General features: G+C 37.3%; 1 pseudogene; it reads right to left on the bottom strand.

Moving 5' to 3' along the window:
- Positions 1–2664: 2664 nt before the first annotated feature.
- Positions 2665–3653, bottom strand: LOC112910233 (glyceraldehyde-3-phosphate dehydrogenase-like; annotated as a pseudogene).
- Between the last annotated feature and the right edge of the window lie 8383 nt (positions 3654–12036).

Genomic DNA, 12036 nt, shown 5'->3' with positions numbered 1-12036 from the left:
GAAGCTTCTTTTCTACACTTAGTTGTGGAATTTGTTCTGCTAGTCTTTAGGTAGTTCTGGTTTATTGACTCAGATGTGAGTGATATGTAGTTATAAACATGGGATAGAATGAGCTTAGGGTCCTCCTACTCAACCATCTTTATCCCTCCTGTAACGAATTTTTTTGACTTGAGTCATCTGTTGTACATTTCATTTACTTTCTCATTTTATGTAAAAGCATCTTTGGATATTTTATTCAAAAATGTACCCTGATCACAATCTTTCCATATGCTTTCTTACATATTTCTATTATTTATTTCCTTGTCTGTTATTAGATACAAAATGGCAGGTTTACATTGGTTTGTCCCATTGTCTTCCAAGAAATTACTTAGTATATGATTTTATTAGTCATTCCTTCTTCTTTTACTTGTTTTTTTTAATGAAAAGCTATTAATAAAGTGTTAGCTATGAGTCAGGTGCTGCTAGGAGATAAAAAAACACATATTGTTTCTACATTTATGGAGTTTATATTCTAGTGTGGAAGGGCACTGATAAGAATCTAAACATAATGCTATATTTAACTAGATTTATAAGTGAATAGAGTATATGGTCCTAAGAAATCAACAGACATTAAGCACATTATCCCTATAAACATAGAAGTGTATTAAATTGTTAGGGAATCAAGTTAAATATGATAAAGTCCCAAGTATTAAGGATATAATGTGAAAGACAAGTAACAGGCAATGCAAATAGGTGTGATAAGTGCAATGAAAGGTGTAAGCATAATGTTCCCTAGTGACACATAGGAAGACCCCCTAGTCTAGTATTTGGAGCTCAAGAAAGACTTCTTAGAGAGGAGACATCTAAACTGAATGTCCCAAAGAAGTAAGATTAGTAGATAATAAGGTGAGAGTGAGAAACTGTGATGGATATTATTCTGGGCTCTAGAATCTAGGCAATAAAACTGGAGACCAGAGAGAGAGAGAGAGAGAGAGAGAGAGAGAGAGAGAGAGAATAAACAATTGGGAAGCAAAAGTAGTTATGACTGTACCATACGTATTTTGTTTAATGTTTAATAGGATGTGTTTTTTTAATTTTTTTTTCAATTTACTTTTTATTTTTTTTTAATTTATTTATGATAGTCACAGAGAGAGAGAGGCAGAGACACAGGCAGAGGGAGAAGCAGGCTTCATGCACCGGGAGCCCGACGTGGGATTCGATCCCGGGTCTCCAGGATCGCGCCCTGGGCCAAAGACCGGCGCCAAACCGCTGCGCCACCCAGGGATCCCCTGTTTTTTTAATTTTTAAAAAAATTATTTATTCATTCATGAGAATAATTCATTCATCAGAATTTATTCATTCTGAGAGACAGAGAGAGGGAGAGAGAGGCAGAGACACAGGCAGAGGGAGAAGCAGGCTTCATGCAGGGAGCCTGATGTGGGACTTGATCCTGGGACTCCAGGATCACGCCCTGGGCCGAAGGCAGGCGCTAAACCACTTAGCCACCCAGGGATCCCTAGAATGTGCTTTTAAAGGATTAGGAGGTTCATAGCATCTTACTATATACTTGTTAAATGAACTAAAGTAGTGTAAGGAGTTTACACTTTGTAGTAAGAGTCTCTGAGTTCAAAAACCATACCTTCTTGGCTGTCACATGAGGCAAGTGACTTAATCCCTCTCTTAACCTCATTTTCTTTTCCTGTGATTTGATGATAACAATACCTTTCACATATGCTTCTCATAAGAATTATACATCTCTAATTGAAAAGTGTTTAGAAGAATGCCTGGAACATAGGCAGTACTGATTAAATATTAGCTATTATTATGTTTAATAATAGACATATACATTAATGGTCAACAGGCAAGGATGACCTAGTATAAGGTATTGTGATAGAATAGGGAGGTCATGGAATTAATATTCAAAAGACATGAAATATAGTCTTGGATCTATCATTTATTAATTACTGTGTGACCAGGCAATTACTTAACCTTTTTAATGAGCCTTAGTTTCCTCATTTATGAAAAGGAAATAATACCTTACTATATTGGGATATTATTTCCTCACTAAATCAGTATAAAAACAAAAGCTGTTGTGTTTGTTTATTATTATTATTATTACTACCAGTATTAGTTACAGAGGAGGAAAATTCAAATTTGGGTAGATGTTATTTACAATATGAACAGCGATTATCTTGGGCCTCTTTAATATTTGCATTGAGGATGATAATTTTTAGTTATAAATGTGATCATTTGTTCTTATAATTATCATCCTGTAAACAGGATAGGATGAACTAGTTTAAAATGCATCAACTTCTTATATATGTAAAATAGGAGCTCAATAATCCTTAGTTATATGCAATTAGAAATATCTTGTATAAACATTTTAGTTTATTTTATAACATATAATATATATTTTATATTATAAATATGGTCCTGATTTAATAACTAACTCACATTAATTTGCAGACTTTCAATTTACATTGTTTCTTTTTTTTTTTGGCTGGGTACAGTATACTCTATTGATGGTACATGACAAGGCAGGACTCCCCAAGCCCCTCCCCTCCCTCAGGGTCTGGGATGTAAATTGGAAGTCAGGAGATTCTCAGTGTGTTGGGGATTAAGTTGGGGCAGGGACTCCCCAGCAGCTGAGGACCTCTCTCTTCCTCTTATTCTTGCTGCGGCTGGTGGTCCAGGAGGCTCTTACTCCTTGGACTCCATGTGGACCATGAGGTCCACCACCTGATTGCTATAGCTGAATTCATTGCCATACCAGGAAATGAGCTTGATGAAGTGGTCATTGAGGGCAATGCCAGCCCTGGCATCGAAGGTGGAAGAGTGGGTGTCACTGTTGAAGTCACAGGAGACAACCTGGTCCTCAGTGTAGCCCAGGATGTCCTTGAGGGGGCTCTCTGATGCCTGCTTCACTACCTTCTTGATGTCATCATATTTGGCAGCTTTCTCCAGGCGGCACGTCAGATCCACAACTGACACGTTGAGGGTGGGGACACAGAAGGTCATGCCAGTGAGCTTCCCGTTCAGGTCAGGGATGAACTTGCCCACAGCCTTGGTCATGCCAGTGGAAGCAGGGATGATGTTCTGAGCAGTCCCTTGGCTGTCATGCCACAGCTCATCAGAGGGGCCGTCCACGGTCTTCTGGGTGGCAGTGATGGCATGGACGGTGGTCATGAGGCCCTCCACGATGCCAAAGTGATCATGGATGACTTTGGCTAGAGGAGCCAAGCAGTTGGTGGTGCAGGAGGCATTGCTGACCATCTTGAGGGAGTTGTCATACTTCTCATTGTTCACGCCCATCACAAACATGGGGGCATCAGCAGAAGGAGCAGAGATGATGACCCTTTTGGTCCCGCCTTGAAAGTGAGTCCCAGCCTTCTCCTTCTTCACTGGGATGTGGTGAAGATCCCAGTGGACTCCACAACATACTCAGCACCAGCATCACCCCATTTGATGTTGACGGGATCCCATTCCTGGAAGATGGAGATGGACTTCCAGTTGATGACAAGTTTCCTGTTCTCAGCCTTGACCATGCTGTGGAATTTACCGTGGGTAGAATCATACTGGAACATGTACACCATGTAGGTGAGATCAATGAAGGGGTCATTGATGGCGACAATATCCACTTTGCCAGAGTTAAAATCAGCCCTGGTGACCAGGCACACAATATGGCCAAATTTGTTCACTCCGACCTTCACCATCGTGTCTCGGGGACACAGCTGGCACTGAACCAGAAGATACGGCTGTCTGTCGAATGGGGAGGAGCAGAGAGCCACATTGTTTCTTTCTTAGGTGGATCAGAAATATCTCTAGTCTGCTGAGATATTCTGTGTAACTTATAATATGTCATGTTTTTCATTTGCCTCATTGTTTTTACTATTGTAGGGTGCCCTTAGAGAAAGATGCCATATTTCTTGGTTAATCTCCTATAATACCTAACTAAATTCCTTAAATATAATATCTACATACATTTTTATTGAATGAATGAAGACTATCAACTATTTCAATCACTATCATAAAATATTGACAAAAGAACTTCAGGCTTCTTGTTAATATATAGTATAATAACTATATAGTTAATAGTATATATAGTTTATATATATATAGTATATAGTTTCATAGTATATATGAAATATATATAGTATAATTATGTATAATATATATATAGTATATAGTTTCATAGTATATATGAAATATATATATTATATAGTATAATTATGTATAATATATATAGTACATAGTTTCATAGTATAATAACTATGAAATTGAACATAGTATAATATTGAATATAGTATAATATATATAAAATATATATATAGTATATAGTTTCATAGTATAATATATATATTATATAGTATAATATAGTATAATATATATTATATATAAATATATAGTATATAGTTTCATAGTATAATAACTATGAAATTGAACACAAATTTTGGAATAAAAGTATAATTGAGTTTCTTCCTCCCTAGTATATTAGCTAGCTCTGACTTATTCTTCAAATCTCATTCTAAAGGTTTATCAATGATAATATATTCTGGATCCCTAGAGTAAGTCTTTTTCCTTTGTCACATGTATTCACAATAGTCTATTTCCACTTTTTTTGAATATATCACTACTGTAATTAAATCATTAAGGTGCATCTATTTGTTTTTTTCTTATAAAGGTGCATCTCCCTTGGGATGTCTGAGTTGCTCAGTGGTTGAGCTTCTGCCTTTGGCTCAGGGCCTGATCCCAGGGTCCTGGGATCAAGTCCCATATCAGGCTTCCTACATGAAGCCTGCTTCTGTCTTCTCTCTAAATAAATAAATATATATATATATATATATATATATATATATATATATATATTTTAAAAGTGCATCTCCCTTATCTCATATGCCATAAATTCCACTAGAAGTCTGGCTTTTTCTGGTGCAGCACTGAACCTCACTGCCTAGAGTAATGTTTTATGTGGTTGCTCAATAAATATTGGTCAAGGGAAGGTATAAGTACAATACCCATATCTGTGTAGTCCAGTATATTACATACTTTTCTATGTGGTAGTCACATCTTCAATATATAAAGGCTTGTCTGAATTTCAGAAAGGTATAATAAATGACTAAAATAACAAATATGGTGCCATAGGACATACATCACAAGCAGAGTTTTCCAAGATCCAGACTATGAAATGAACAATCAATTGCAGGAATTTCATTGAGTTGTGTTTTCTGAGTCAATACCTGTGATTGAGTAAAGGAAGAGGGGTTGAGCAGAGAGAGTTTAAGCTATTATGAAGTCACAAAAAAGGCCTCAGTGCATTCCATGTGGAGATCTAGAGCTGGTTAGCCCTCCAGATTTGTCCTGAACTGATGTAAGGAAACCAGACCTTTGTACTCATGTGTAAATCAATCATTTGATGTGTAGACTATACCCCAGAAGAGGTTTTGATCTTTAGTGAGGTAGCCCTCTTAAACTGAGGGTACATGCTATCAGGGATAACTCAATTGCGATCTTTCAGCTATCAACCTTCTCAAAGAAGGAATACATCAGTCCCAAATGAAGCAGAGGGGATTGTGGTAATCTGAGAAACACATCACAATGCCTATTACAGTCTACTCTTTGCCATATGGATCTATGCACTTCATTTAAGTTGGATAAACAGCTCCTTCTGTATTCTAGAGGGTCTCTTTTATGGGGAAAAACAATACAATAAAGATTAAGGTAGACAAACTACAGCCTCTGCCACATCAACTAATCTTGAGACTACTACTTACACTCATACTATTCTTTTTCTATTCATTTTAGATATCCCTTAGTTAATGCTTATGCTGGCATGGATTACTTTGTTGTGGGATGAGTCAAATCCTCATTTATAAAGTGTCTGATCTTCTACTCAATGTCTTTCTGAGGCTATAACTGCTTCACCTAGCCTCAAAGATAGGCCAAAGAGTCCCAAAAGATAACCAAATGGGTCACCTGCATGCAAACATATTATTTCCTACCCTCATTGAGTAATGGCACCCCCCAGTCCATCTTCAGTGATTAGGATTGATTACCCTGCCATGATGGTGATTCCTTTCCTTACCTACTGATCTTTTGTCAGAAACAGCCTAAAGAAAAAGTGTAGCAATCATAGCTTGATATTTTAATTTATTTTTTTATTTATTTGAGAGATAAAGAGAAAGGGAGAGGGAGAGGGAGAGGGAGAGAGAGAGAGAGAGAGAGAATCTCAAGTAGACTCCCCCACTGAGTGCAGAGCCCAAAGTGGGGTTTATCTCATGACCCTAAGATCATGACCAGAGCTGAAATCAAGAGTTGGACTCTTAACAGAATGAGCTACCTAGGCACCCCTAGCTTGCATATTAAATAAGATTTCTTTTTGTCTCCAGGTAGAAGCATTTATATCTTCAAGTCAAGACTCTTAAGCCTGAAGAGCTCAAAATTGTCATTTGGGGAGACACAGATTCTACAACTCAGTCACTGAAAACATCAGCAAACAAATTCACTCCCATTTTTTCATCTTGGTCCTTGATATATATATATATATATATATATATATATATATATATAGTACCTATCTGGGACAACAAATCATGTGCTATTATTGATTTATAATATCCATTGTGTCCTGGAATATGGCACCACGCTATTATTACAGGGTAACTTCTATAAATTAGTGCCTCAGCTGTGCTTTCAATAGATCCCTGCATTGTTCTATCAAACTGAGAATTTCTGTGTGAACCAAGTACCCACTACTGCACCTTCTTTGCTTTAAAGTGGGTCAATCTATTGGTCTTCTGCCACATTAGGTATTGTTTTATATCAGTGAATCAAGCTTTCGATAAGCCTTTACTTCAGGCACTGTACATAAGAAAGGTAAACATTTACCCAGTCTAGATGAGTCAATATTCAATGTATTCAAGTTACCACTATGTGCATGGTTTGTCCAAAGGATAGGGCCATATCAGTGACTCAGCAATAGTTTTATCAGTGACGCTTTGGGAGCTGTGGTTGGAATATCATCTTTGGTGTATGCCAGCTCATGCTGTTGGCCACCATGAATATTTTTTTCTACTCATTGTGCCATACTATGTGAGTCATGAGAGATACTTGCTGCTGTCAACCAGAAGAGTCATACTGTTTGTTATTTTTGTGTTACCTTGTGTGTGTGTGTGTGTGTGTGTGTGTGTGTGTGTGTGTGTGATGGATGCATTCAAAAGGGAACCACCCTGAGAATACAAATACCTTCAGTTTGTTCCCATTCTCACAGGACCAACCACATGATTCTTAACTGGATTTGTGCTTCTTTTTTATTGGTTGGAAATGTGGCATCCTTTATATTGAGAGGATATCTTGCCATGCTTCAGACCACTGGGCCCTCCAAAATTCAGTGATGTGACGAGCCTTAGACTCTCTGTAGGTTTTATCTCCCACGTTCTGGAATGAATTCTTCTTACCAAGACCTCTAAGATACTTTTCACTTCCAGCTAACACAGTTTAAGTAGCATAAGACATGATATATTGCATCAATATGATGTCCTGTAGCATGTTCAGATTGTCCAGACATCCTCAAACTATTTTATGATAAAGAGCAGGAGAGTTAACATAGACATAGAGCAAGACCATAATTGTATGTGATGGTTCACCCCAAAAAATTAGGTCTATTTCTATCCTATTTTCTAATTATATTTTAAAAGAACATTTTTGCTAAATTTATGACTACATACTAGGTACCTGAGGTCTTGTTAACTTGCCATAGGAAAAATATCACATTTGGCACAACAGCTAACAATGGGGCTATTACACAGTTGAGTTTGTCATTGTTCACTCTTATGCTTTAGGATCCAATTGGTTTTTGCATGGGCCAAACTCAGATTGGTGAATTAAATAGAGATATCATGTGGATCACTATCCCTGTTTTATTTAGATCTATATGGATAGCATTTATCTGTACCATTCAGGAGACTATATTGATTAACTTTCTTGTGTAGGGAAGTAGTTTCAATTGGCCTTCTCCACCACAATAACTCTAATCCATAGAACCAATATAGAACTATCTGCCAAATACCAAATAAATTCAGTCCAATTGTACATTCATGGATCATGAAAATGACCACTGGCTGGTTATGGATCCAGCAGACTCACTTTGAACCAGACCTAGTCCAAAACTCCTCTATCTACTACCTGGCTACGATATACCCTCACTCCATTTGGAGGGCCATAAATGACACTTTCTGAAGTATAGAAGGAGAGTCTTATTCAAAATAGTAAAGAAAGCAAAATATAACCAGCACCCTAATTTCTACATCCTTTTCCTATCTTAACAATAGGAAAACTCTATCCTATTCTTTGCACACTTTAATTTCAGGTACCCAGTGTGATTTATGCTGCCCTTTCCTTTTTTTCTCCCAAGAAGGAACTTAATCAACAGGGCTTTAATGAGATGTGACTGATAAAGCCTTTCTTTTTTCTCTCAAAACATATTTATTATATTTGGGCACCTACTTTGTGACAGTTTTCCATGTGCTAGGACCACAACCCTGAGCAAATAGAGAAAATTCCTGACTTACAAATCTTACATTTTAGCATAAATAGAAGTGACATAAAATAAAAAAATATGCATGGATTAAAACCAACGGGAAGAATGATTGGAAATGGTGATCATCTTCAGTTAGACTCGTCAAGCAAGGCTTGTTAGCTGTATCCTAAAATAATGCTAAGGAGCTAGTCAAATGAAATTCTGAGAATATGTTTTCCAGGAAATAGTATAGAAAGTGAAAAGACCCTGAAGCTAATATATTTTGCATAATTAAGGCCTAGGGGAAGGTCAGTGTGACTAGAGTAAAGAATTTCTTTCTGGGGCCAGGGATCCTGTGACCACACTGTCCTACCTAGGATTCTGCCCCACTTAGCCATCTGAACAACTTTCAGGCAGAGATATTTCTCACTGGAGCAGACTTCTAAAAGATCTGATTTTGTGTTCTAGTACTATATCTCTTTCTGGTAGCCGGCTTATGGAGGATCATTCCCCCCAACATGTATCTGATTATTAAAATATTTATTTATTTATTTATTTATTTATTTATTTATTTATTTATGAGAGACACAGAGAGAGATACAGAGACATAGGCCAAAAGAGTGGCAGGATCCCTGCAGGGAGCCTCATGTGGGACTCTATCCCAGGACCCCGGGATCGTGGCCTGAGCAGATGCTCAATCACTGGGCCACCCAGGCATCCCCTGACATTTATCTTCTGATATATCCTCAGATTCACTTCTCTGTACCTACCACCTTGCAAAAAGTGGTCAGTTTTCTATCTGGAGAATTCCAGGAATTCTTTTCTCTACATCTCACGTTGAATTCATAGGTTTTCAGAATGATTTGATAGATATGTAGCTAAATTCAAGGGACCAGATGAAACAAGGTACCCTACTCTTCTGCCACTTGCCTCCCTTCAGTACTATTAATCCAGTAATATGTAACATGAACCACTATATATTAATTTAAAAGATCAAGAAGAGTTTTATAAAAATAAACAAAGCATAAGTGAAACCATAATCCCAAAACTTCTTAGCTAATTCTGTCTTATATTTGAAGTTATCTAAAAAGTTAAATTTTGCCTAGTAATGTCAAATATAAATACAAAAATAGAGGTAAATGCAAAAACAGAAGGCAAAAACAATAAGGTGAGTTTTGTTTTAATTTTCAAGACACATTTTTCATTAAAAAAGAGGAAAATGAAAATCTTATGAATTGTTCATCCCATGCTGAGTGGAGAGTTGAATTTACTCTGACTCCAAGTCTAATTTGCCATTTGCTTGGTTACCTGTTTTTATTCCTCTGGAGCTTGAATATATTCTTTAGGCCTTCCGTTGCAGACAAAGATGAAGTACTTAACGTTGAGTCTTTTTTTTTGCATATTTTATTTTATTTTTATTTTATTTTATTTTAATTTTTTAATTGGAGTTCAATTTGCCAACATAGATCATATCACCCAGTGCTCATCCCATCAAGTGCCCCCCTCAGTGCCCATCACCCAGTCACCCCAACCCCCCACCCACCTCCTTTCCACCACCCCTTGTTCATTTCCCAGAGCTAGGTGTCCCCCATATTCTGTCACCCTCACTGATATTTCCCACTCATTTTTTCTCCTTTCCCCTTTATTCCCTTTCACTATTTTTTATATTCCCCAAATGAATGAGACCATATAATATTTGTCCTTCTCCGATTGACTTACTTCACTCAGCATAATACCCTCCAGTTCCATATACGTCGAAGCAAATGGTGGGTATTTGTCGTTTCTAATGGCTGAGTAATATTCCATTGTATATATAGACCACATCTTCTTTATCCATTCATCTGTCAATGGACCCCGAGGCTCCTTCCACAGTTTGGCTATTGTGGACATTGCTGCTATCAACATTGGGGTGCAGGTGTTCTGGCATTTCACTACATCTGTATCTTTGGGGTAATCCCCAGCAGTGCAATTGCTGGGTCATAGGGCAGATCTATTTTGAACTCTTTGAGCCACTCCTCCACACAGTTTTCCAGAGTGGCTGCACCAGTTCATATTCCCACCAACAGTGCAAGAGGACTGATCTAGATATATCAAGTGCTCTCCCCTTTCTCCACATCTTCTCCAACATTTGTTGTTTCCTGTCTTGTTGAGTTTAGCCATTCTTAAAAAAAAGTTTACCATTCTCACTGGAGTGAGAGGGTATCTCATTGCAGTTTTGATTTGAATTTCCCTGATGGCAAGTGATGCGGAGCATTTTCTCATGTGCTAGTTGGTCATGTCTGTCTTCCTCTGTGAAATTTCTGTTCATGTCTTTTGTCCATTTCATGATTGGATTGTTTGTTTCTTTGTTGTAAAGTTTAATAAGTTCTTTATAGATCTTCGGTACTACCCCTTTATCTGACATATCATTTTCAAATGTCTTCTCCCCTTCTGTAGGTTGTCTTTTAGTTATTGCATGGTTATGGATTGGAAGAATTAATATTGTGAAAATCTCAATGCTACCCAGGGCAATTTACACATTTCATGCAATCCTTATCAGAATACCATGGACTTTCTTCAGAAAGTTGGAATGAATCATCTTAAGATTTGTGTGGAATCAGAAAAGACCCCAAATAGCCAGGGTAATATTAAAAAAAAAACAGAGCTGGGGGTATCACAATGCCAGATTTCAGGTTGTACTACAAAGCTGTGATCATCAAGACAGTGTGGTACTGACATAAAAATAGACGCATAGATCAATGGAACAGAATAGAGAACCCAGAAATGGGCCCTCAACTCTATGGTCAACTAATATTCAACAAAGCAGGAAAGACTATCCACTGGAAAAAAGACAGTCTCTTCAATAAATGGTTCTGGGAAAATTGGACAGCCACGTACAGAAGAAAGAAAGTGGACTATTCTCTTACACCATACAGAAGGATAAACTCAAAATGAATGAAAGATCTAAAGTGAGAGAAGAATCCATCAAAATCCTAGAGGAGAACACAGGCAACACCCTTATGGAACTTGGCCACAGCAACTTCTTGCAAGATACATCTACGAAGGCAAGGGCTACAAAAACAAAAATGAATTATTGGGACTTCATGAAGATAAAAAGTTTCTGCACAGCAAAGGAAACAGTCTTTTTCTATCTTAAGGGGGGGGTCTAATAAAGATACCCCTTATTTTCATTAGAATAAAGAACATGTTTGTGCCGGAGCCAAACAGGACCCAACCTGTAGGAGCTGTCAACTATGTGGCAATGTAGATGACAGGCCCTTGAAAGATTAATGGTAAAAAAAAATGCTAAAATTTGCATGAAGACACCAACAGTTCACTTAGTTGCCCTTCCTTCATAGCTCATTGCATTTTGGTTTTCAGCATTACTTTTCCCTAGTTTTCTCTTTGCACTTTACCATCAGGTTTCCTTGTGTCTAAATTTTTTAAGTGCATAATATACCTGTAACTATAGTTATTATAATTATAACTATATACTTATTATAATTATTATAATAACAATAGCCCACAATATTTTAATAACCTCACAATATATTTAAAAGGAA

This window comes from Vulpes vulpes, chromosome X (genome assembly GCF_048418805.1).
Source record: "Vulpes vulpes isolate BD-2025 chromosome X, VulVul3, whole genome shotgun sequence".
Taxonomy (NCBI): domain Eukaryota; kingdom Metazoa; phylum Chordata; class Mammalia; order Carnivora; family Canidae; genus Vulpes; species Vulpes vulpes.
This window is presented reverse-complemented; position numbering and strand designations above follow the sequence as displayed.